This window comes from Corvus hawaiiensis, chromosome 21 (assembly GCF_020740725.1).
Source record: "Corvus hawaiiensis isolate bCorHaw1 chromosome 21, bCorHaw1.pri.cur, whole genome shotgun sequence".
In the NCBI taxonomy this organism is placed as follows: domain Eukaryota; kingdom Metazoa; phylum Chordata; class Aves; order Passeriformes; family Corvidae; genus Corvus; species Corvus hawaiiensis.
This window is the reverse complement of record NC_063233.1, coordinates 3,512,732-3,533,750: the sequence shown is the minus strand read 5'-3', so window position 1 is coordinate 3,533,750 and position 21,019 is coordinate 3,512,732. Positions and strand designations below refer to the sequence as shown.

The 21,019-nt window shown below is 46.1% G+C and overlaps 1 protein-coding gene across 2 annotated transcripts in view; it reads right to left on the bottom strand.

Moving 5' to 3' along the window:
- The window catches only part of BRD3 (bromodomain containing 3), a 41,770-nt gene extending 20,956 nt beyond the window's left edge, over positions 1-20,814 (bottom strand). The window contains exon 1 of one of the 2 annotated variants that reach the window (XM_048325285.1): positions 20,680-20,814. The gene's annotated coding sequence lies outside the window, so the exon portion shown is untranslated. Of the gene's footprint in view, positions 1-14,664; positions 14,795-20,679 lie in introns of those variants that run through there. The other variant, XM_048325284.1, reaches the window with a different exon arrangement.
- Between the last annotated feature and the right edge of the window lie 205 nt (positions 20,815-21,019).

Here is a 21,019-nt window from a genome sequence, read left to right as displayed (position 1 = left end):
ATGTGATTATTTGTGCAAGTCCAGTTATGATGGTGCCACCATTTGTTCACAACACCCACTATACTCCAAGGATGTAGAAAAATGACTGCAGGACTCTCTTGTGCCACGGATTTAAGTATAGATCCAGAACCAGGCTTCTGGTCCCTGTTCTTTGATAACTCAGGAGCACAGCTTAGTTCAAAAAGGATGGTCTCTCATCTGATCATGCTGCTGGTGACAGGCAGGGTGATCACCAAGCAGACAAAAGAGCCGCTGGCATCCTCTGGACAAGGGATTTCGAAACTAGAATGTTACTTGGGATTTCAGATTTGGAAGACACTGGGGAAGCATTTTCTCCTGGTGTTCCATCAAGTCAAAGCAGCAGCAGAAATATTGCAAAATTCAATCTTCAGATCAAGGGGAATAAATAGACAAAGAATTAAAAACAACAACAAAAAGATAATTAGGAAGTTTCACTCAGTCTCCTTCTGGGGAGCTCCCTGCATGGATTCAGGTTTCTGAGCAACATCCATCATCCCAGAGTCTGCAATGCTGGCTGCAGGCCCCCGGTGACCACCACTGAAGCATTTTGTTCGTTGTCTTCTTGATTAACAAACTGAATCCAGTGCAAGGATTGAGGGGAAATAAAACACCCACAGAGAACAATTCCTACTGCTAGTGAGCATTTGGGTCACAAGTTTGAAACTATGCAGTATAACTTAAGTCTTCCCTTTAAATAACCTGAGGCTAAATATGATTCTCTTTTCATTTGAATTTTCTGATGTCCTACCTCTCAAACTCCAATTTGATAAGGATTTTTAATTAATTTGTATTAAATCCCAGAACTGTAATTCAACAAACCACAGATCCATAGCTCCTACCTCTCTCAGACTCCCTGACCTTAGCCAAGGCTTTCAGAATCTTCACCCCACAGCTCCTCATCTGTGCCATGGAGATAGTGGGAGCTCTTTTCTGTCCCCACCCAGCAGAGAAAACTCTCTGGGACAGGCACTGCCTCTCCACAAGGCCATTCTGATCCTTGAGCTTAAACAAGGCTTGTACAGTCTACATAAATGATGGAACAGTCATCAGTGACACAACTCAGAAAGGATTTTAATTAAGAACATTACCAAAAGAAGGAAGGGCAGAACCATGACAGCCAACTTGGTCAGTTCCTTGCTCCTCTTTAATTTCCATGCTCCACCTCACTGGTTTTTACACCCAAAAGTGGCTACAAACCTCCCAGCAGCACTGGCATTGAACTGCTGGATCCTGCAGAAGACAGAAATAGCTACCTGGACTGTCTGGCAGCACTGGAAGTACTGTCCTGCCATAAATAAAGCTTTCATGTGCCTGTGCCTCACTGCACCTTTAACTCTTGGTCCAGCAGCTTCCTCACCCTTTGCTGGGGAAAGCTGCTTTGATACTGGATCACTTTGTAATCTTCAAAACTAAAAATTTGTTTCTACAGCCATTCCTTTACCTTTAAAGATTCAAAATGGTATCATTTTTAAGAATGTAAAAAGCAGGATTACGAGGAATCTGGAAGATGAGGGTGAAAATGCTTTGAAAATGTCCAAAAGACAATGACTTTGAATCAAAGATAAATTAATGCCTGAGAAATCTATTCCATGTGACACATCATTTATTGAGGCAAGTGAGGGCCCTGACCATCTGACATCCCAAATTGCCAGACAAATCATCCAAGAGGACACTTTAGTAGATCCACAGACAAAAAACAAGCAAGCTTCTACAAATTGTCCCATAACTACAGGCAGAACTGAACTACACAGCTCTTGTCTAAGCTCTCCAGCACCTACCAAAACTGCACTGGTATCAATAAATATTTCAACTATTAGGGACAGTGACCCAGGACATCACTGTTCGAGGTACTGTACTAGCCTGGAGCAAAGACTACCAAAACCAGACATCATGTGCACCTTCCAGTGAGGGGCTAAGGTGAGACTTCTCTTAGCCCTGCAGTAGTAACTTCTTAAATTTTAATTTTTAAATCACCACTTATCCTGTTCCTCAGGCCTGTAATGTTCAAGTAGCAGGAGCTGTTCTTGATTTCTCTGTCTGCACAAGTAGTTTTGATACTGCAAATTTAAAATACACCCTTAAGTGCTGTCATACATGAAGAGCGAACACTTCTCGTTCTTATTTAGTCTGAGATAGTAATTAAAAGCAAAACCCAAAACCTCAAAGAAACCTTGCTTCTCTGGAGTTTAAGCCCTTTTGTGCTAAGTTGCAACCTCAGTGTGGCAAACCAGGCATCGAAAAATCCAGCTAGATTGGATGAATTCTTTTTTTACAAACTTTTCTTCCATTGAGTCTCTCGCATGGGGTCAGTCAGTGGAGAGACAGTTGGCACGGAGAAAACATGTAAATAATTCCCTGCACTAGCAAGATAACATTTTACTGTCTGCAGTGGTGGGGACTATTTTAAAAGCAGCTCTGAAGCCCCATGAAGCGTGCAGGGTGCCAGCACTCCTGCTGCTCCAGCCAACGGCTCTGCCACTTCCTTTGGCAGTGCCCAACATTTAACGGATGCTTTGCTCCCATGCAGGACCCGATGGTGTTTGTTTTGATTGCAAAGTTACAGCAAGCTTTATGTCAGCCTGGCAGTCCAACAACTCCTTGGTTTTTTCCCCCCCCGGTAGAGTATTTCTGCGTGGTTACTTGGACACTGATCAAAATCTGGCACAATTCCAGCCCAGCCAGAAACAGCCACATAAATCTTCCCATCAGGGAAAATTATCATGTCTGAGAGATGTTCCTTGACCTCGTTGTTATCTGCACGTTATTATTTACATTACAGTAGCACACAGAGGCTGGGCACAGACCAAGGTCCCTTGGTACTTCACCCTCTGCACACACAAAGCCCTGTTCCTTCCTCCAAGGGCTGCTGCTCTCAACTCACACTTTACACCACGGTGAGGTGACTTGCCCAGAGCCACCCAGTCAGCAGCCGGACCCAAAATTTGACAGCTGGGCAGTCAGAGCAGTGTCCTCCAAGCTGCTGCTCCAAGCATTGCTTCCCCACATCGGCTCCTTGCAGCCTCCAAAGCAGATTCTCAGTCTGTTTTTTCCCAACAGTTGGAATTTTGGTCAGAGGAGCAGCCCAACCTTGGTTGTCTTGCTCAGGCTCTCTCTGCAGGAGAGGTTTAGCACTACTAAACCTCCATACAACCTCCAAGTCAGATAAGGTTATTAATGAGAGTTGTACCCATTTCATTCTATGGCTGTGGAAAGTAAGGGCTACACCAGCACTCCTCTAGTCTCCTCAGAAGGAAATAAACCTGGTGGATGCCTCCTTTTCCTCCCTTTCCCTTCCCAGCCCCACACAGAAACAACTTCAGGCAGCTCTCAGTACCTACTAACATGTCAGCAGGGATGTTGTCTTTAAACTCAAGGGATGTGCAATTTGAGAGCAAGACTTGAGGCAGATGAGTTGCTTTATCAGCCAGCCCTGGCCTGACAGACAGACACACTACACACAATCTGCCACCCCCTCAAGACACCAGGATGAGGCATTTACACTCGGCTTCACTGCAGGAGCTGGGAATTTGGCTTGTGGTGCCCCTATGGCACACTGCAGCACTCTGAAAGTCCATTCAGCCATCCTTGCTGTCTCCCAAATCATTAATTCCACACATCAGAGATTTGCTTTTCATGCATATTATTTTGAGCACCGCCCTAATAACATCCTGAGACTGGGAGATGCAACTGTGTCCTGAGCTCACCTCTGCATGAGGGAGGGGAAAAGATCACAGCAGATTAAGTCAGTTCCTTGGCTTTTGACTTGGTTGGTTTAATGCTCATCAGATTATGCAGATGACTTTCCCACCCTTGGTCTCTCCTTGGCTATTATAAGAGCAGGTGTTTCCTCAGTAAGGAGCCTGTGGGTTCCTAACCAGTAGGTAGGAATCAGCCAGGAGTAACTGGTAATTTCAAGGGTCTTCAGTTTTGATGCCTACTCAGTGCTCCCTGCAAATCACGCTGCTGTAAGATCTCTGACAAGCTGACTTCAAACCCAGAAGTACCCGAAAGTCACTTTAATAAAAGCACTGGAGACTTATGAACACTTAGGCACCTCAAATAAAGTGATGGACTTTCTGATAATCAGAAGCCAGAGTATTTCTCTCCTCCAAGTCACCAATGCCACAGGAAGCACCTTCTGATCAAGTCTGAGCAGGAATTTAGCTGCATGTCACACAGAAATCAAATGGGGCTTGACTGCTTTCTAAAGGCTGCAGTTTCAAGTGCAGGGAGTGATGTTTCTCACTAAACGAAGTTCATTTTCATAGCTTTGAATTTGGTTTTAAAAACAGTTTTAAGAATCTCAGTAATGAATTAGGCACGGTTGACCTTTCTTTGCATTGGGGAGGACAGAATGACCTCTGGACATCTCTTCCAGGCCTGCTTTTTGTGGTCCCCTGGAAACATGGAGGCAGCAAATTTCAACTCAGACTATGTTGGTTTTGTACAAGCTCCTGAGTTACAGAGTTTTGTTAAAAAGGCTACAGGAGGAAGGAGAAGTGAGTGGGTACAGAGCTTGCTCTGTGTTGGATTCCTGACTGAAGGAATTTATCCAGCTTTGAGACCTGACTCCACAGTAAGGTCTGGACTGAGATAAGCTGAACTGCACTTGCAAAAAATCAGCCAGGAGGTACTTCAGCAAATTAACTGGGTGGCCTATCATGAAAAAGTTAACAAATGCTTAGCTGTAATAAATAAGATCTATGAACAGGTTCCAGAGTACTTGGAGCAGCTGGTGGCTTGCACATCCAAATCAACAGGATGGGAATGAGTAGGTGCTTTACAGGAAAATGCTCGTGGTTGTGCCTCTCACAAGATACACAAATTACACCTTTATGGCAATAGAAAAAAAATTGTTGGGCTTTTACATAAGAAAGATTTGGCATAGCAAGTGAAGTGTTTGGGATAACCACATGTCTGGGCAGACTCTGCTCATGCCATTTTTCCCCAGAGGGGCAAGGTGGAGATGCAATGGAATTACCTTGTGTGACCCACAGGGCTGAACCCACAACACCTAATGGAGGGCAGAGCCAGGGAGAAACCAGACACCCAAAAGTTACACGGAAAAGATCCTGCTTCAGAGCAGATTTCCTCTCTTATCCAGTGCACTGCACACTTATTTGGCAACTTCTACCATTTGTAGGGGTGGCTGCAGTCCCCCAAAAGCCCACGTGCAGCAGCAGCCCTGCAGCCTGGGACATCAGGCAAAAAGGAAGTGCTGGGAAGGTGCTGGCACGTGGCCACATACCATCCACACTCTCAACATGTCAGGAGCAGGATGGGGGGGCAGGAGAGCTCGGGGAGGCAGGAACTTGGCTGAGGGCACTCTGGAAGTACAGAACAAACCACAACACAGCCAGCAGCCCAGTCCTCTGGGATTGAGGAACCACTTCAAGCCTGATCCTGCAAAGTGCTCAGCAACTTTCCCCTCTCAATAAGCTGCAAGGTCTCTGTGGCTCAGCACCTCACCACAGAGGGTTTTGCAGACTTATCACCTGCAAGGTACAACAAATTGGTCAGTCAAGATAAACCTCTTTCTAAGGAAGATTTAAGCACAGAGAGGAACAAACTTAAGCTCGCCACACTTTGTGGTTTCTCTGAGTCAATTCCTTTTCCAGCTGCCTGTTATAGAGAGGTAAAATGACAATGGAGGTTCAGTGCTGCATATCTGGGGCTGGAGATTCTTGTCAGACTGATCAGACATGTGGGTGCTGACACTGTCTCAGTTTCAACAGCTGTGAGAGCTGGGGGAGGTCAGTGCCACCCAGCCCCGGAGAAGCATCCTCTCCCTGCAGCAATGCTGCAGAATGGGATCCTAGCCAGAGAAATCCCACTGCACAAGGGCAAGGGGTGCAGGAGCATGGAGATCCTGTTCTCTTCCATCACGTTTCCTAAAACGGCACAAAAAGAAATCGCAACCTAATCAAGAAGAGGAATCTCCATGTTTACAGGAAAGTTGGCCAAGGAGGGGAAAAAAAGTTTGGTGATCCCAAATTCAAGCCTTGCTGATGGACATGGCAAAAGACTCCACAGATTCAGTCACAACTTCTGTAGGCTGGGCAATTCTGCAAATTCAGAACTGGCACAAATGCTGTCTGCTGGATGCCGCCTTTGTTATTCCACCTCTCTGTGTTTCTGGAATTACTATCGCTTTAAGCTTCACAGAAGGACCAAATCTACTGCTCCACCTCTACTCACCCCTGTTTTCGCATTCAAATCCATACTCCAAGAACAACCAGAACTACAAATCCATTTCTTTGCTTTGGTTTGAACCACTGTCACCCTTTCTCAGCATCCTTCATGTCAGCATCACCAACTGCTCTGAAAGTGGGAGACAAACTGTGTGACAAGCTGATGTTCCTTCAGCCTGAACTTGCTTGTAACAGATCTCAGGGGCAGGGAATCTCTGAATTCCTGCTTGCCCAGCCATCACACAATGGAGCTGCCACAGCACATGGAGCAAAAGCAGAAAATCTCACTTGCTGAGAGCTGTTGAGAAGAAACCACCCAGCTAAAAGTGCAGGAGCAACAGGTCCATCCCGGACACTCCACCCCAGTGACAAGCAGCAGGCTGAGGCTGTTAATCATTTTAGTACTGGATGATAATGCTGAATAGTCTTAACCTGATACCCAGTGGCTTCAGCAGAAGTCAGCCTGGGGCTGGTTCTGCTTGTATTCCTTCAGGAAACAAAACTGGTGGATAGAAACAGATATAAACACTACTGAGCAGATAAACTGCAAGAGGAAACAGGCAGCTAACCGACACCCTCTGGGAGAAAGCAAAACAGAAACAAAGTCAGGAAAAGAAAGGAGGGATGAAGGGAGTGAGGAGACAGAAGTGAAAGCTCCCTATTTTGTGCAGTTTGAAAATGTGATTGACCACAGGCTGCTGTTAAATGCTGGATCACACCCAGTCTGCTTTTCTGAACTACAGCCTAAAGCACCATAACCCATCTCCTTTGAGGCTCTGTCTCCCGATTTCCCATGTTTCTCCTATTCCTTCTCCAAAGCATGATTTGTCCAACAAGTGACACTCCTGACAATTCATCCTGTGACTCCAGCAAACACTTTTGCCAGTTTCAGGTCAACACACCATATTTCAGTTAAATTATTAAAAAACAACCAAGCTAACTGAAATAAGAACAAAACCCCCCCCACACTCTGGCCCTGACCCAAGTTTCAGCCAATACGTGCACAGCAGCAGCATTTAGGTACACCCAGTAATGCAGAACGTGGCAACACCCACACAGGGTCCAGAACTCCTAATGGGATTATTGTACATCTACACCCTCGTTTTCTGCTTTTTAAAGGATGTGATCTGCACAGTTAAACATTTGTGTCCTGAAAAAGTCAGCCCTTCCCCTTTTTAATCAGCATACAGTGCTCTGTATACTTTTACAGCATAAGGAAAACCCTCAAACTCGCTCTGTTTGATTCAGCATACAGTGAATAAATGGCACAGAGCCTTTCCACAACAGGTTTTGTCACGATTGTTTCTTTTTCTGCACTTTGATTTCCAAAAAGAGAGATTATTGGACACAAAGCTTTTTGAAGAAAAGGCTAAAAAAAGGAAAGAAAAAACCACAAGAGCTCAAACTACTTCCCTGCTGGGCGGAGCATCTCCGAGCGTTTGCTGTACCTGCACAGAATTACAAAAACCCCCGCTACAAACCAGCCTGCTGACAGTTCTCACACCCCAGGCTGCAGGCTTGTTATGCCCCACTTGGAAAACGGGGATATCAGTATTTCCACTGCCATCTGCAATTGAAGTCATTAGCCTTTTCCCACACATTTATAGACTAACTCCTTCTCAGTATTACAGGGGCCCCAAATTTTAAAAAAAGAAAAAAAAAAAGAAGCAAGAGCACAAAGGAACCTGTATTTACAGGACGTTCAAATACCAACACCAGGGTTTCTGGAAACAACTTCTTTACTAAGCACAACACTCCTTGTCATTGGAAGAAAGTGCAAAGCTAAAACTGCCATCTGCTTTATCCCTCTGCCCACACTGCAGCGCTCTTTAAACATATTTCTAAAAGATAAACCACAACACCCAAGAAGTCCTAACACCTGTTAGGGAGGGGGGTTTAGATACAGTCAAATTCCACTTCCAGCTGAGTTTAAGAGGCTACATGAACAGGAAGATTACCTCCTCTTAATGAAACTAAGTACAGAAAGTACTCTGAGCAAAGTATAAAATACAGAGCCCTTGCAAATAGCACTTAATTCCTCTGTATTACCTATTTAAAGGGTTGTTTCCTGCTCTGTGTAGCTAATAACCTACACTGCAATTCTCCCTTACACCACCAGTTCTGCAAGGCCATATATCAGCATTATTAATATGATTTACAAGTGCTACAGATGTTCTCCTTAGGGGCAGCTCCATGCAAACATTGACAGACTTCTAATAAACAGACCCAGATCCGTCTGTTAACTTGTTTGAAGCATTTCACTGTACAGAGCAGAACCAAAGTGATTCATTAGAGAAAATATCTTCATCAGCAACCTACCTTGGCACAGTTCTTGTGCTCCAACGCTTTCTCCTACTTAACTTTTAGATTTGTTTTTATGTATTTAAATTACTAAAGTTACTATTTTGAAAACTGATTAATTTCAGGACAAAAAGCATTACAAGGGTAGTAAAAATGGATGAGCTGCCACTGGTTTAAATCATGCTCTGGGTTTACAAATTCAGCACTGCACCTTTCCCATGCAAAGTCCACCCAAAATCGATACATGACAATCAAGTCAGTTTAAGGGGTTGAAGGATGAAATGAAAGGGATTGAATTACCATGACATAAATATACTGCTTGTTAGCTGAGCCACAGTAACATTAGACCTGCTAATGGGGCAGAGTAAGAGCCCCCACACACCACGGGAATTATTGCAGCTTTGCAGGCAGAGCAGTCACTTGTTACACCAGTCACCCTCCCATTTAAGACCACCACTCATCCTCTGTGCACACTCCCACCAGCTCGGCTTTATCTGTTTCCAAACCAATTGAAGTGCCCTGTGTTTGAACAAGCACATTGTCCCAGAACAACTCCGTGTGTTAACTGAAAGCAAACACAGCCACACAAGTACAAAAGGCTCTATGGGGTCTACTACTTCCGATGAAAAGTGATTTTGCTAAGGTTGGGTAGATCCATAAACTTGCTCAGCTTTGCAAGGAAGTTCCAGGTCAGCTGAGGTGTGAACAAACTGTGATAGTTAAGCTGCTGTTGCTCCCTCAGACAGCATCAAAGCAGTTTCCACTCTCCAAGTTAGTGAGTTTGAATTAAATCCCCGAACGGTCTTCGAGAAAGGGGAAAAATTTGGATCTTAAAATCTATCATCCCTCCCTATGCAGGGAAGGGAGGCTGCTGATTCAGGAGAAGGGGGAAAGGTGCTCCCTACTGCCTCAGACACCCAGGGACCAGTGCTGAGGGCAGATGGACAGGCTCCTGACAGGAGGAGCTCAGCCTCCCCAGCACAGCTCCTGCTGAGAGCACCCACGGCTTAGAGCACACAAGCCCTAAGCTGCTCAGAGCTCCTGCATATGGATGAAGTTCAAGTCAAAGGAAATATGACCACGACAGGGTGGACATAAATATCCCAATTGATTCCCATGTGGCTTGTTCCAGCCCAGGAAAGGAACACACTTTCAGCACACTGGCTGATCCATAACACTCCCACTCAGGCAAGCGCTTGCTCCAGGGAAAAGTGGGAGGAAAATTCCCTCTTTCTTCACTGAAGAGCTGCACTTCAACATTATGTCACAGACCCTGAAGAGAACTGTAGCAGCAACAGAAAAGCTGCAAAAAGCAATGCTCTCCAGAAAGGAACAGCAAAAAGCAATGCTTTCCAGGAAGGAACAGCAAAAAGCAATGCTCTCCAGGAAGGAACAGCAAAAAGCAATGCTCTCCAGGAAGGAACAGCATTCTCCACTAAACGCAGACAATTCTTACACACACACGTGCTCAGATTATCACTTTCCCCCACAGCTCACAGCACAACGCAGTTCCTAAACCAGCCTTGGTAAGCAAAAAGGCAGCTACATCCTACAGCCCCTCCCAGCAAAAAGCTCTGGACTGCAAACTCTGCACTTGCTTATAGCCAAACCAATGGACCAGGAGAGTTTTAGAAAACAGATTTATCTCAGCATGGCCATATCGATGGGTTCTGAGAAAGGGAGATCTCCAAAGAGGCACCCTCTGTGATGTTACACAAGGATAAGCTGAGCAGTTGAAAAGACAAAATACCAGAAGGAAAAATGTACATTTTCTTCAATACAAGTAGGGTTTGGTTATAACAGGAGAGTCAGCCACAATAAAGAACATCTCTGCCTGTACATCTGTGTCAGTGCATGCTCTGCATGGATGGCAGTGCAGCTGTGTCAGGAAAAGTTCTCCAAGTGTAAACTTCTAGAGTGGAACAACAATCCTTTCCTGTCCCTGCCTCTCTCTCTTTAAAGGAAAGACAGGAGCAAACAGGATCATTCCCAAAGCAGACCGGTGTCAAACACACCTGAGTCTAAATCTCATAGTCTGACAGTAAATGGGATCAGCGCAGACCGGGAAATTTGTTCCAGACTGGTCCCTCAAGCACAGAAATTTCACCTCAGATTGTCTTTGGTGGTAGAGAGGAGAGAGCCCTGCTCCCAGGAAAGAAGAAAAAAGACCTCCTCTGACCAGGTTATCCATGCTGCTGAACTACTTCCAAATATGACAACATCTGCTGAAAAGAGACCAAGGCCTGAAAAGGTACATAAGGAATCCAAAACAGAGGTGAGTAGTTTCTTCAGTCAGTATCTTATCAAGAATGGGAAAAGGACTACTAGCAAACACAGCACATTACAGAGAATTTCTGCACTGCTCTCCAGAAGAATTTACATCCTTCCAACACTGGCTTTAGCAACAAGTGGGTTAAGGAGTTAGGCTGCCCCACACAAAGTTGTTCACCTCCAACAAGCACTAATGACTGATAAAACAACCCCGATGTCACAGTAAGATTGTATGGAATAGAAAAGCTCGAGATGCACAGATCCTTCCAAAATGTCCTGACAGCTCACTGAGCAGCACAGCATACAATGCCTCCCTCCCAACTCCCAGAAATCTGCTGCTCACAACGGTGTTCTGGGCTATTACGGAAGAATAATGTAGCAAATTGAAATGAAACAAAACAAACCCCCAAAAAACCAACACCACATCCAACAAAACAAAACATATGGCTCATGGTAATGATTGGGAAACCCACTGTGGATTAATGAATTTTGCAAATTAGCAAAGAAAGAGCAACCAGGATTAAAGAGAAACAATCAACAACGCTGAGATGCAAAACACTCTTTGTTCATTTATTTAGCAAAGTGTAGTTCTGCCTGTGCTGAAAGCACCTGATAGCTTACCAAAGGAGACACAGTAATATATTTTGTAAAAGTAATTAAGCCTTTGAAATATGAGACCTCAGTACATCACTCAGCTGCTGCCGAGGAGAGGGATTTGACTCCCGAGTTGTTTGTGCTGTCAACAAGAGCGATCAGGCTCCCAGATTACTCCCGGGAGGAGGAGTGAGATTCTAGGAGTGCAGCAGGGCTTGGCTGGAAACCCACACCCCACTGCACAAGTGCCTCCCCTCGAAGTGAAAAGGTAAACATTAAACAGCATCGTTCGGAACTTGCACCAAGTAAAAGACATTCCTGGGAAAACTCTGGGAAGCCCCAGCCTTCCCCAGGGGAAACTGCTCTGTATGTGTGCACTGCCTTCAGCCTCACAGGGAGAGACCCTCAGGTCAGGCAGGCTGGACCCCTGGCCTGCAAGTGAGGTTTGAGGATACCAAAACCCCCATTAGACTCACTCCGTTTTAAGAGATGAGTTTTAAACACACAGTTCTTAACTCGGCAAAGAGGCCTTTTGCAAGATTATTAAGAACTGTGATTTAAGTCATTGTACCCAGCAGAGCAAAGAAACAACCAGCTACCAAGCCCACAGAAACACTTGCATTTGCAGACACTGACTAATAACAAAATCAGCCTTCTTTAAAGACACATAGTGCAAGGACAAGGCTGCCCAGCACGCTTGCTGAGCTGGAACATCAGACTTCAACATGCTTTTCCTCTAAATACTTTTTAAACGACAAGAACTAAAGTTTTTGTAAGCACTTTGGTGCTTAAATGACACCAGTTTTATTTCCAGAAGCCTAGCTTTTATTTGAAGATGAGACCTAACACTCCAGAGACAGTTTTGAAAACAACCCTCAGACACTTCACATTGCACGTGCATTCTTTCTCAATTTAAACTCTGCATGCACAGGTCACTACAACTGAAAAGTCTTTCACTGGAATAGCTACTGTCTCAGCACTGAAGAGACAATATTGCAATCAAGCTTATGTGGAACACTGTGTAAGACTGTTACCCCCTGCCCAAACCCTTTATTAAACATTGTCTCAAAACACTAAATAAGCATGAGTGAGTATTTTTATCCAGTGCAGACTAAAGAGAAAGAAATACACAAACTTAGCATTTATTCTTTCCAAAAAGGAAGGCTTTGAGGTCTGGAGTTACTCTGTTTCAGCAGGAGCCTCCCAGGGTATTATTAAAAAACTCCCCAAACTTCAGTCCTAAAAAAGTGAGCCACCCAGCAGTCTGCCAGGGCTGTGATCTGCAGATCAGGAGGCAGGACCTGCATTCACAGAACACTCAAGCAGTTGGGGAGTTGTAAGCAATACAGATCACGGCTTTTTTTTGCTTGTAAAGCAACCAAACTGCTTTGGGGACTTCTTGTTTGTTTTGATCGATGCATATTTATTCTGCACTTGTCACCCAGATCCTGCAGCACATATGGTAGTCACCAAGTCCCCTCTAATACCTTGGCTTAGCACTGTGTGAACTAAAGACATCAGTTTCAGCTTTAAAACTAAACTTCCAGTTTTATTTGACCCCCCCAGCACACTCACGTACACTGTACACGTTAAAAATATTAACAAGCATATTAAAAACATGCTTCTCTATTCCCAGCAAGGAACAGCAGGTGTGCTTTGCTAATTATGCCAACTCCTAACCTGTTATTATTTACCAGTGTCAGGGAACTTAAGATGTAAAAAAAAAACAAAACAAAACAAAAAGCCCAAAACCTACATATAAAAGCTTGAAATATTAGTGAAGCCATCATATTTGCTCATCCAAACAAGTTTATTTTAGTAACTTTGGACTCCTGAAGAAATCAACAGAAAGGAACATCCATGCTCTGGGACTGTCGCAGAATATTTATCCCGAGCCTTACAGAATGCATTCTCCACGTTGTCAAAAGTCAATTCCGGAGGAAAACACGTTCTGAATTAACACCCTGCAAGACCCAACCATGTAAAGACGCACACAGACCCGCGACCCGAACACTACAGCTTTGTTTGAAAGTGAAACCAAGCAGGCTACAATTAATGCTCTATCCCCAGCGCCCAGGGAGGTGCCAAACCCAAACAAGAAGTATAAACGGAGGAGAAGGACGGCTGAGTTTTGAAGTTTTACTTTTATTATCGGTAGCATTATTTATAGCGTGACACTTCTATATATAAATCTGCGGATCTGCGTTTCTTTTTACACCTAGAAAGCATATCAAGTTTAGGCAGCGAACCCTTGGGTTTCCATTTATTTGCAAAAGTTTGGTAAACACCGGATATTTACACGAGCGGAGCAGCTGGGTACACACACACATACACAAATAAATGCATGCGGACACGGACAACACGCGAAACGCGCACTTTCCAGCCCATCATCCGCTGCCTGCTCAGACCTTTTTCCAGCTCCCAAGCCAGCGGCGGGGCCGGGGAAATGGCCGGAGCAGGCGGGCGCTGGCCCAGGGCTGGGGCCGCCGCCGGGCTCCGCTCCGCGCCCCGCACCCGAGCGCGGCCGCGACAAACGCGGAGCCGGGGACCCGCGCACCGCCGGCACCGGGGGCTGGAGGCTGCCTAGTCCCCCCGCTTCCTCCGCGCTATTTTTTTTAATTTTCTTTTTTTTTTTTTCCCCCTCTTGCCTCCCTCTTTTTTTCTTTCTTTTTTCCTTGTTTTCAAGAGCGCCTGCAGCCCTCCTTTTCCTCGCCCCTAATTTTCCCCTTCAAAAGATGGCGGGCAGAGAGAGCGAGGGAAAGCGAGCGAGAGAGGGGGAAGCAGAAGAAAAACAAAAAAAAAAAAAAAAAGAAGAGAAGAGAAAGAAAGAAAGCCCGTCCTGCGTTGGGGCGCGGGGCTCGGCGGGGCCGCGGCTGCGCCCGGCCGGGGCGTCTTCGGGCGCTCGGCGAGAAGGGGAGGGGGGAGCAGAAGATGGAGAAGAAGCGGCAGAAGAAGAAGAAGAAGAAAAGGGTGGGCAGGAGCGGCGGGGCCGGGAGGAAATCAATGGCCAGGCTGCAGCCAGCCCCGCCGCGCTTTGTTACAATTGTGGCGGCGCACAAAGGCTGCGGGGCCGCGGGGAGCGACGCGGGGCTCTCGCAACAAGAAGGAGCAGAAGAAGAGAGGAGGGAAAAAAAAAAATAAAAAAAATCAGCATTGGCCTTTCCCAAGTGGGTTTTGCTTTCCTCCCCCTTCTTCCCCGGCCCCCCTCCCTCCAGAAACCATGACCCAGTGCTAGCAATGCACGCCCAAGCATCTAACAAATAAAGGGAAAGATTAAATAGATTACTTTGCCCCGGCAGCTCCAGCAACGTTTGCCTTATAGTCCCTCCAGTTGCTCTTCTTTTTATCCTCGGCAAGGCAGTATAATAGATGCGCTACAGCGCCCGAGCGCTCATGCGCCGGGGCGCAAGGCCATGTGGGCAGCGTAGTCCCGGGCCGAGCCGGGGGAGAAGCGGCGGCCGCAGCCCGCACTACAAGTCCCAGAAGCCGGCGGGTCCCCCCCGGCCCCCCGCGCCCTCCTCGGAGCGGCGGGCAGGGGACGGGAACGGCAGGGGTGATGCCCCGGTCAGCGGGCGGCGGGGCCGCCCAACGCGGTGTCCCCGGCGGGGGAAACGCCTGGCGGGGCTCGGGGCGGGGGAGCCGCGACAAGGAGCCGCGCGGAGGTGGCGGCTGGCGGGTGTCCCCCGGGCAGACATGGCCGGGGGAAATCCCGGCTTCCCCCTTCCGTCCGCGTCGCGCCTCCGCGGCTCCCAAGGTACGACCAGAGCCTGAAAAGTGCGGCTGGAAACGCGCGTGGGAGCCACGCGGGGACACGCGTGCTGCGGGAGGCCGAGCTGGAAATCACAACTGCTCTCGCCCCCTTTTTTTTGTGTGTGTGTTTTTTTTTAAATCGCGGTTTGCATTGGGTAATGCGCTCTCGCATTTATTACGCAACAACTAATACGAGCTGCAGTAAAAATAGCCCGCCGCCGATGCACGCTGGAGTAGTGAGCAGCCAAAAAAAGTCCATCAAGAAAACCCACAGCCCGATGTAGTTTGCACTGGTTGGTGCATTTCATAACATTGTCAACTGCTGAAAACAACAGAAATTAATCTAATGTACACAATAGAAACAATGTGAATTTTACCAGCACACCACCATAAAAGCATCAACAAACATCAGCACTGTTACAAACACTTCCAAGTAACAGACCCACACAGCCTATGCCCTGAAGCAAATCCACAGCTGCAAACAGAAGTTAAAAGAAAAAATTGTTATAAGCCAAAGAATGATTGAATTGCTGCAGAAAAAAAAAAAAATAGAACTATTGGAAAATAAATGAGGGGAACATTTGAGTGCCAATGTGGAATAAAGCAGAATGAGGGGATTTCTCTGTGGACATGTGTGCCAGCAGAGGCTGCCACGCTGCTGGTTCAGACAGCCACATGCTGATGCCAATTAATAAGTCAGTTTATTATAACCATAAGGTGAAAGCAATTTTACTAAAAGACCTTATTTCCAGAAGATTAGCTTCAGAAAAACACGACCAATGGGACTGAAATTTCTCCAGAGGTATGATATAATCAGAAAGGTTATACAGGCTTGAAAGAATTCCACTTAGCCATGCTTGCAGCTGCCTCAGGATGGAACCAAAGTTGTGCACGTGCCTTAACCAAACCCTCCCAAAAAATTGCTTTTTGGCACTCAACTTCAAGGCTTGTTGCAAATTCAGGAACCAGAAACTCGCTCACAACCACTCTTGGATACATTTGCTAAGGCAGCATTTGATGTATCTGCATCAACACCCAAACCCCACTCTAGGTCACAGTGTATGAGACTTAGGCTTCCCTCCTGCAAGCTGACCCTTTTGACTTGACCATCAGGTAGCCCAAAGTCACCTCCCCACCCTCCACACGGTCTCTGCAGGAGCACCATGTGTTCACTGCAGGAGCACAAAACAGGTAAGCAGTAAGAAAAAAGTAAATTCTAGGAATTCTTGAGAATCACCACACTTCATGAGCTGGTGCTCACCAATCTGATTGCCACACAGAGAGGAAATCCTTTTGAAACACCACCTGAACTCTGCCCTGCCCACAAGCAGCCTGAACACCAGATACCAGGGAGTAGGGGGAAAGGACTGGATTTTGAGCACTTTTTACCATTGTTCTACTCTAAGCCCATTTTCAAGGCAATCTACAAGACCACACGTGTATCAAAGCATTCAAGAGCTGAAGAGAACCAGGGCAGTTCTTCTGACTGAACTGTTCTGCTCTAGGATGTGCCTGATCCACATGGATAACCAGAGTAGGAATTCCTAAATGCCATAACATACACAGACACCAAATCATGAGCATGACCAAAGAGCCCCTAAATGAAAACTGCTACAGCTCTAGGCATGGGGGCTGGGAAAAGTTGGCAGCTGAAGCTTTCCAAGGGAGGGGGCAGGGAGAAATGGGCTGAGTATTCATTGTGAGTACTTGGAAAAATGGACTCCATGCACTCTAAAGACTCCTTTTCAGCTAAATCATAATCTGAAGGCTCAGGTTTTAAAAGCATTTATATTTTAGTTTAAGACAAACTCCTGCAACAACAACAAAAAAATGTTGGCTGCAATGTGAGACTTGGCAGAGCCACAAGGAACTGAACAGGGGTCTCCTAATGCAAAGTGTTCAGCAACCCCAGCAACCGGCACAGAGCACAACAGCAGAGCAGAGAGAAATTAGGGAGTGCAGGCAAAAAGGCAGAGACAAGAGAAGCCAGAGAGCAGAAACTCTGTGAGAGCAAAAAAACTCTCCAAGCTAGCAGGGCACTCACCTCACAGTGAACGTGCAACAGCTCAATATTGGAGCTTGAGCCTCACTGCAAATCCACTTTCAGGAGCACCATGATGAAGGGTGCATCAAAACTGCAACCCAAAAGCCGTCTCCAATTACACCTTACCCTGCCGTATCTCACCCAGGGTGGGTGTAAGAGAGTTTCATCCCAAATTGTCACATTCATTATGCAGCAGGCATAACAATTCACGTGGGAAACTGTCCCCAGAGATTTCACCACTATCAGCTTTTAACCTGGAATGCACCAGTCACTCACACACCTACCTGTAGGTCTGCAGATTATGCTTGAAGAACCCCACTGCATCCTTCAAGGGATTAAGAAAGAAAACATATTTTGGGATCCCTAAAGCCTTCTTTATGCAAGGCAGTGAGTTTAGATAATGGTTTAGCCAAACAGGCAGAGGCTGACTCAGTTTGAATAAGCCCCTTAGGAGGTACAGTGAAATCAAATCAGAACAATTTAAGCTCAAGTTACCAAAGCCAAAGTAAAAGCACTTCAACCGAGGAAAAGAGAGTCATAATCTTTAAATTAAATTCTGAACTGATTTTGTCACACGGTTTCATACACAAGATGTAACAGGCTGCCTCTTCTGAGACACCTTAACACCAGCTTTTCCATAAAATGCAAAACTACGGCAGTAGCTCTTTATTTCCTCCTGCTCCCCAAGCTCAGAGGAGCATTTGGGATTCACCTAAAGCTTCTCAATTGGCCTCTGTGGTCTTTTATGCTGCACCTCCAGTTACCCAATTAGTGCCTTGTTAACGAACACCTGCCATGTATTTATTCCTGGCTGTTGCAGTACTTTTAACCTGTAATGCCCAGTGGTACCTACAACCTTCTCAGAAGCTTTGTGCCCAGGCTTCAACAAGAAAAATGTTATTTATGCAAAACCAGAGTGGTTTTCAGGGCTGTTAAACACTGGCACTTTTTGCCTCTCTGTTTTTGGAGTGTTGATTGTTTTGAAAACAAGAGGGGATGGAAGCACAAAAGGAGATACTTGTCTGTGTGGGACAGATGAGTTTTGGGAGGGTGGGCCACACTCAGTGCCTTGTGTGACTGCACCCAGCAGTATTTGGCAGGAATCAGGGACTGCTGGGAGCACCAATTTTTCTGATCTTTGCAATAGGTTCTTCCTGCAAGCTTCTGATTTTCACCTGTGCCTGTTCCACCATCAAAACCACAGTTCCCCACTGCAAGGGGAGATTATATGACTCGGATCACTTCAGTGTCAGGCAGAAGGGTGTTGAACAAAAGGGGATAAATGCTCTTATTACAACAGAGAGTCATCTTTTCCAATGATCTTCTTCAGTGTAGTGGCAGGATTTCCTCGACTGAGTAAGTGTTATTCAGTAAGTTAAGGATGACAGGATTAGGGCAGAGGTTTGAAACAATAATTGCAGTTTGTTTTTCTGTAGTACCTTTCATCTGTGGAATTCACAACAATTCAATAATCCTCCTAACAGCTTTTGTAGGTAAGGAAATATTATGACTCCTGTTTTTCAGCTGAGGAAGCTGAGAGGGAATATGATGATGCAGAGAATCGTGGGCAGAGGGAGAATTGGGACTCAGCTCTTCTGACTCATTCTTTGTAGTTCTGAGAGCCTGGACACACCAGTTGGTGAGGCCACCCTGGCTCCGCGCTCCCGGGAATCTGTCAGCGGCTGCAGGGCTTTTGGATCTTCAGTGTTCACTCTTCATCTGGAAAAGGGTGAGCAGAGCCCCCAGACTGGGAAGCCAGGGGCCAGGATGTCTACAAGCCCCAAAAGGCACAGCACTGTGCTGTTTGAAGGGAAGACAGGAAAGAATTGAGCAACCCAAGACCTAAAGGATCTTGTAAGTGTTCATCTGCAAAGAGGAGTTTTCATTATGATCTGAATGGTGGTCTGGAGACAGCCAACATCCAGTGGAGGGTCCAGGGTGGATTTAAATAAAGTTCTTCCAGACTGGAAGTTCTCCAACCAGGGAAGCAGAGATGAAGGACTTCTACTGCAATGGATAGGAAGGGCATGAAGAGCCCACAAAATATTCTGTCTAACCATGATGTGTCTTACTAGGAGGGAGCAAGAAGCTTTACTTGGAGGAGCTGGAGACTGGGATACAGTGGGCTAAGATTTATATGTATGGAAAGAGGCAGAGCAAAGGCCTAAACTGTTGTGAGAGAGAAGAAAAGGGCATGACCACAGATTTGGGAATCAAAAAGAAACTGCCCAGCCAACATAGCTACGTTGGCCATAGTTAAAAATGTTCCTTTGGAAATTACCTCTGTGTGAATGGTTTTGTTGGACATTCAGTTATTGTGGAGACCCAGCACCTGCTGTGAACACAGTGGTTTGCACAGGTAAGCAAGGCAGTGAATAGTGTGTGCTACTGAGCTGGCAGTTTAAACCAACAGACACTGGAACATGCCAGACCTCAGCTGGCCAAGGGCTGAAAGGATTCCTCTGTGTTTCCTTACTTTTCCTCCTGCCCCCTCACAAAGACTGCAGAGAATGGCATAGAGATCCCCTAACCAAATAGTAACACTTTCAAACATCTTGATCTGTAAATGACAATGAGTAATAAATAGATTTCCCTAAAACTATTTCAGGGGTGTGAGTGAATTGTATTAAATTGTCCATTCACTGTGGTTGCAGCCAAAGAACAAAGCTCCTGATTCACAGAAGTGCTGAGAACCTGCTGCTCCAGTTGAAGTGGCTGGGAGAGGCAGGCTGTCATCACGTCTGGCAGTCAGAGCGTGTGTGACTCAGGCTGGGGCTCTCAAATCAGCAGCCTCTACGCATTAACTTGGCTGGGACTGGCATTGGGGGGGAATTTGTGCTGAATGATGCCTTATAGCACACTGCAGGACTCCAGCCCTGTGAGAAGTCTGACCTGCTCTTCAAAACCATGTTTCTTAACAGATCTTTACTAAAAGGGGTTTGATACATACAGTGTTCAATGATCTTACATTGAAATGAGTTCTTCAACTTCCATAGGCTTCTCTTGCCTAGACTAAGTGTTTGTACAGATCCCTCCCAGGGCAGGATGATTCCAATCCTACCTGCTCTCCACTGGGCTAAGATTTCCTAGCTTTAAATGAACAAATGTTGGCAATGATGCAAACAAGGCTCAGAGTGTAGTGGGGGAGGTAGAAATATCATCCTGGAAAAGGTTCAGTGTTTGTTTTTAAATCCCAGAAGAAACATATGAGTGTGATGTATCTGGGATTTAGAGAAAAAAAACCACAACAGCATGTTAGGAACCACCCAGAAACAGCTCTGTGTCAGGGATCAGCTGCTCTTTAGAAGCCTAAAAGATGCAGCAGGTCTCTCCTGAGTCCTTCCTCCCTGTCTCTGGAGCAGAGTGTAACACACAGCAAGTCTGTTCTGCACTTCCTCTGTCTGCTGAGGGGCCCAAGCAAATAAAAATGCGAGCTGAGATTGCAAATTGTGCCAAAATATAAACATGGGCTCACACAGCTTGTAAGCTCCATGTCTGATTACTCACCACTACAAGCTGGTTTGCAGCAGGCAGGTCTAAAGAGCAGGTCCAGTGTGTAGTGAAGTTCCTGGGAGCTTTTCCACAAACAATAATGTCCTTTGGATCAGCTCTGCAGCACTGGGTTAGCTCTGGCCTCGGTGCAACCTGTGACAAAATCACACGTGGTGGTCACAGCAGGAGCCACAGCTTCAGCTCCTGACACCCTGAAAGCCACCCAAAGGGACCCCAGTAGCACTGAGAGCAGCCACTTCCTTCCAATCTGAGCCACACAGGGGCTTTCCTTTCCCTTTCATCATCATGGGAAGCTGCTCTCCCACAAACACCTCAGACAGGTGTCTTTTCCAGT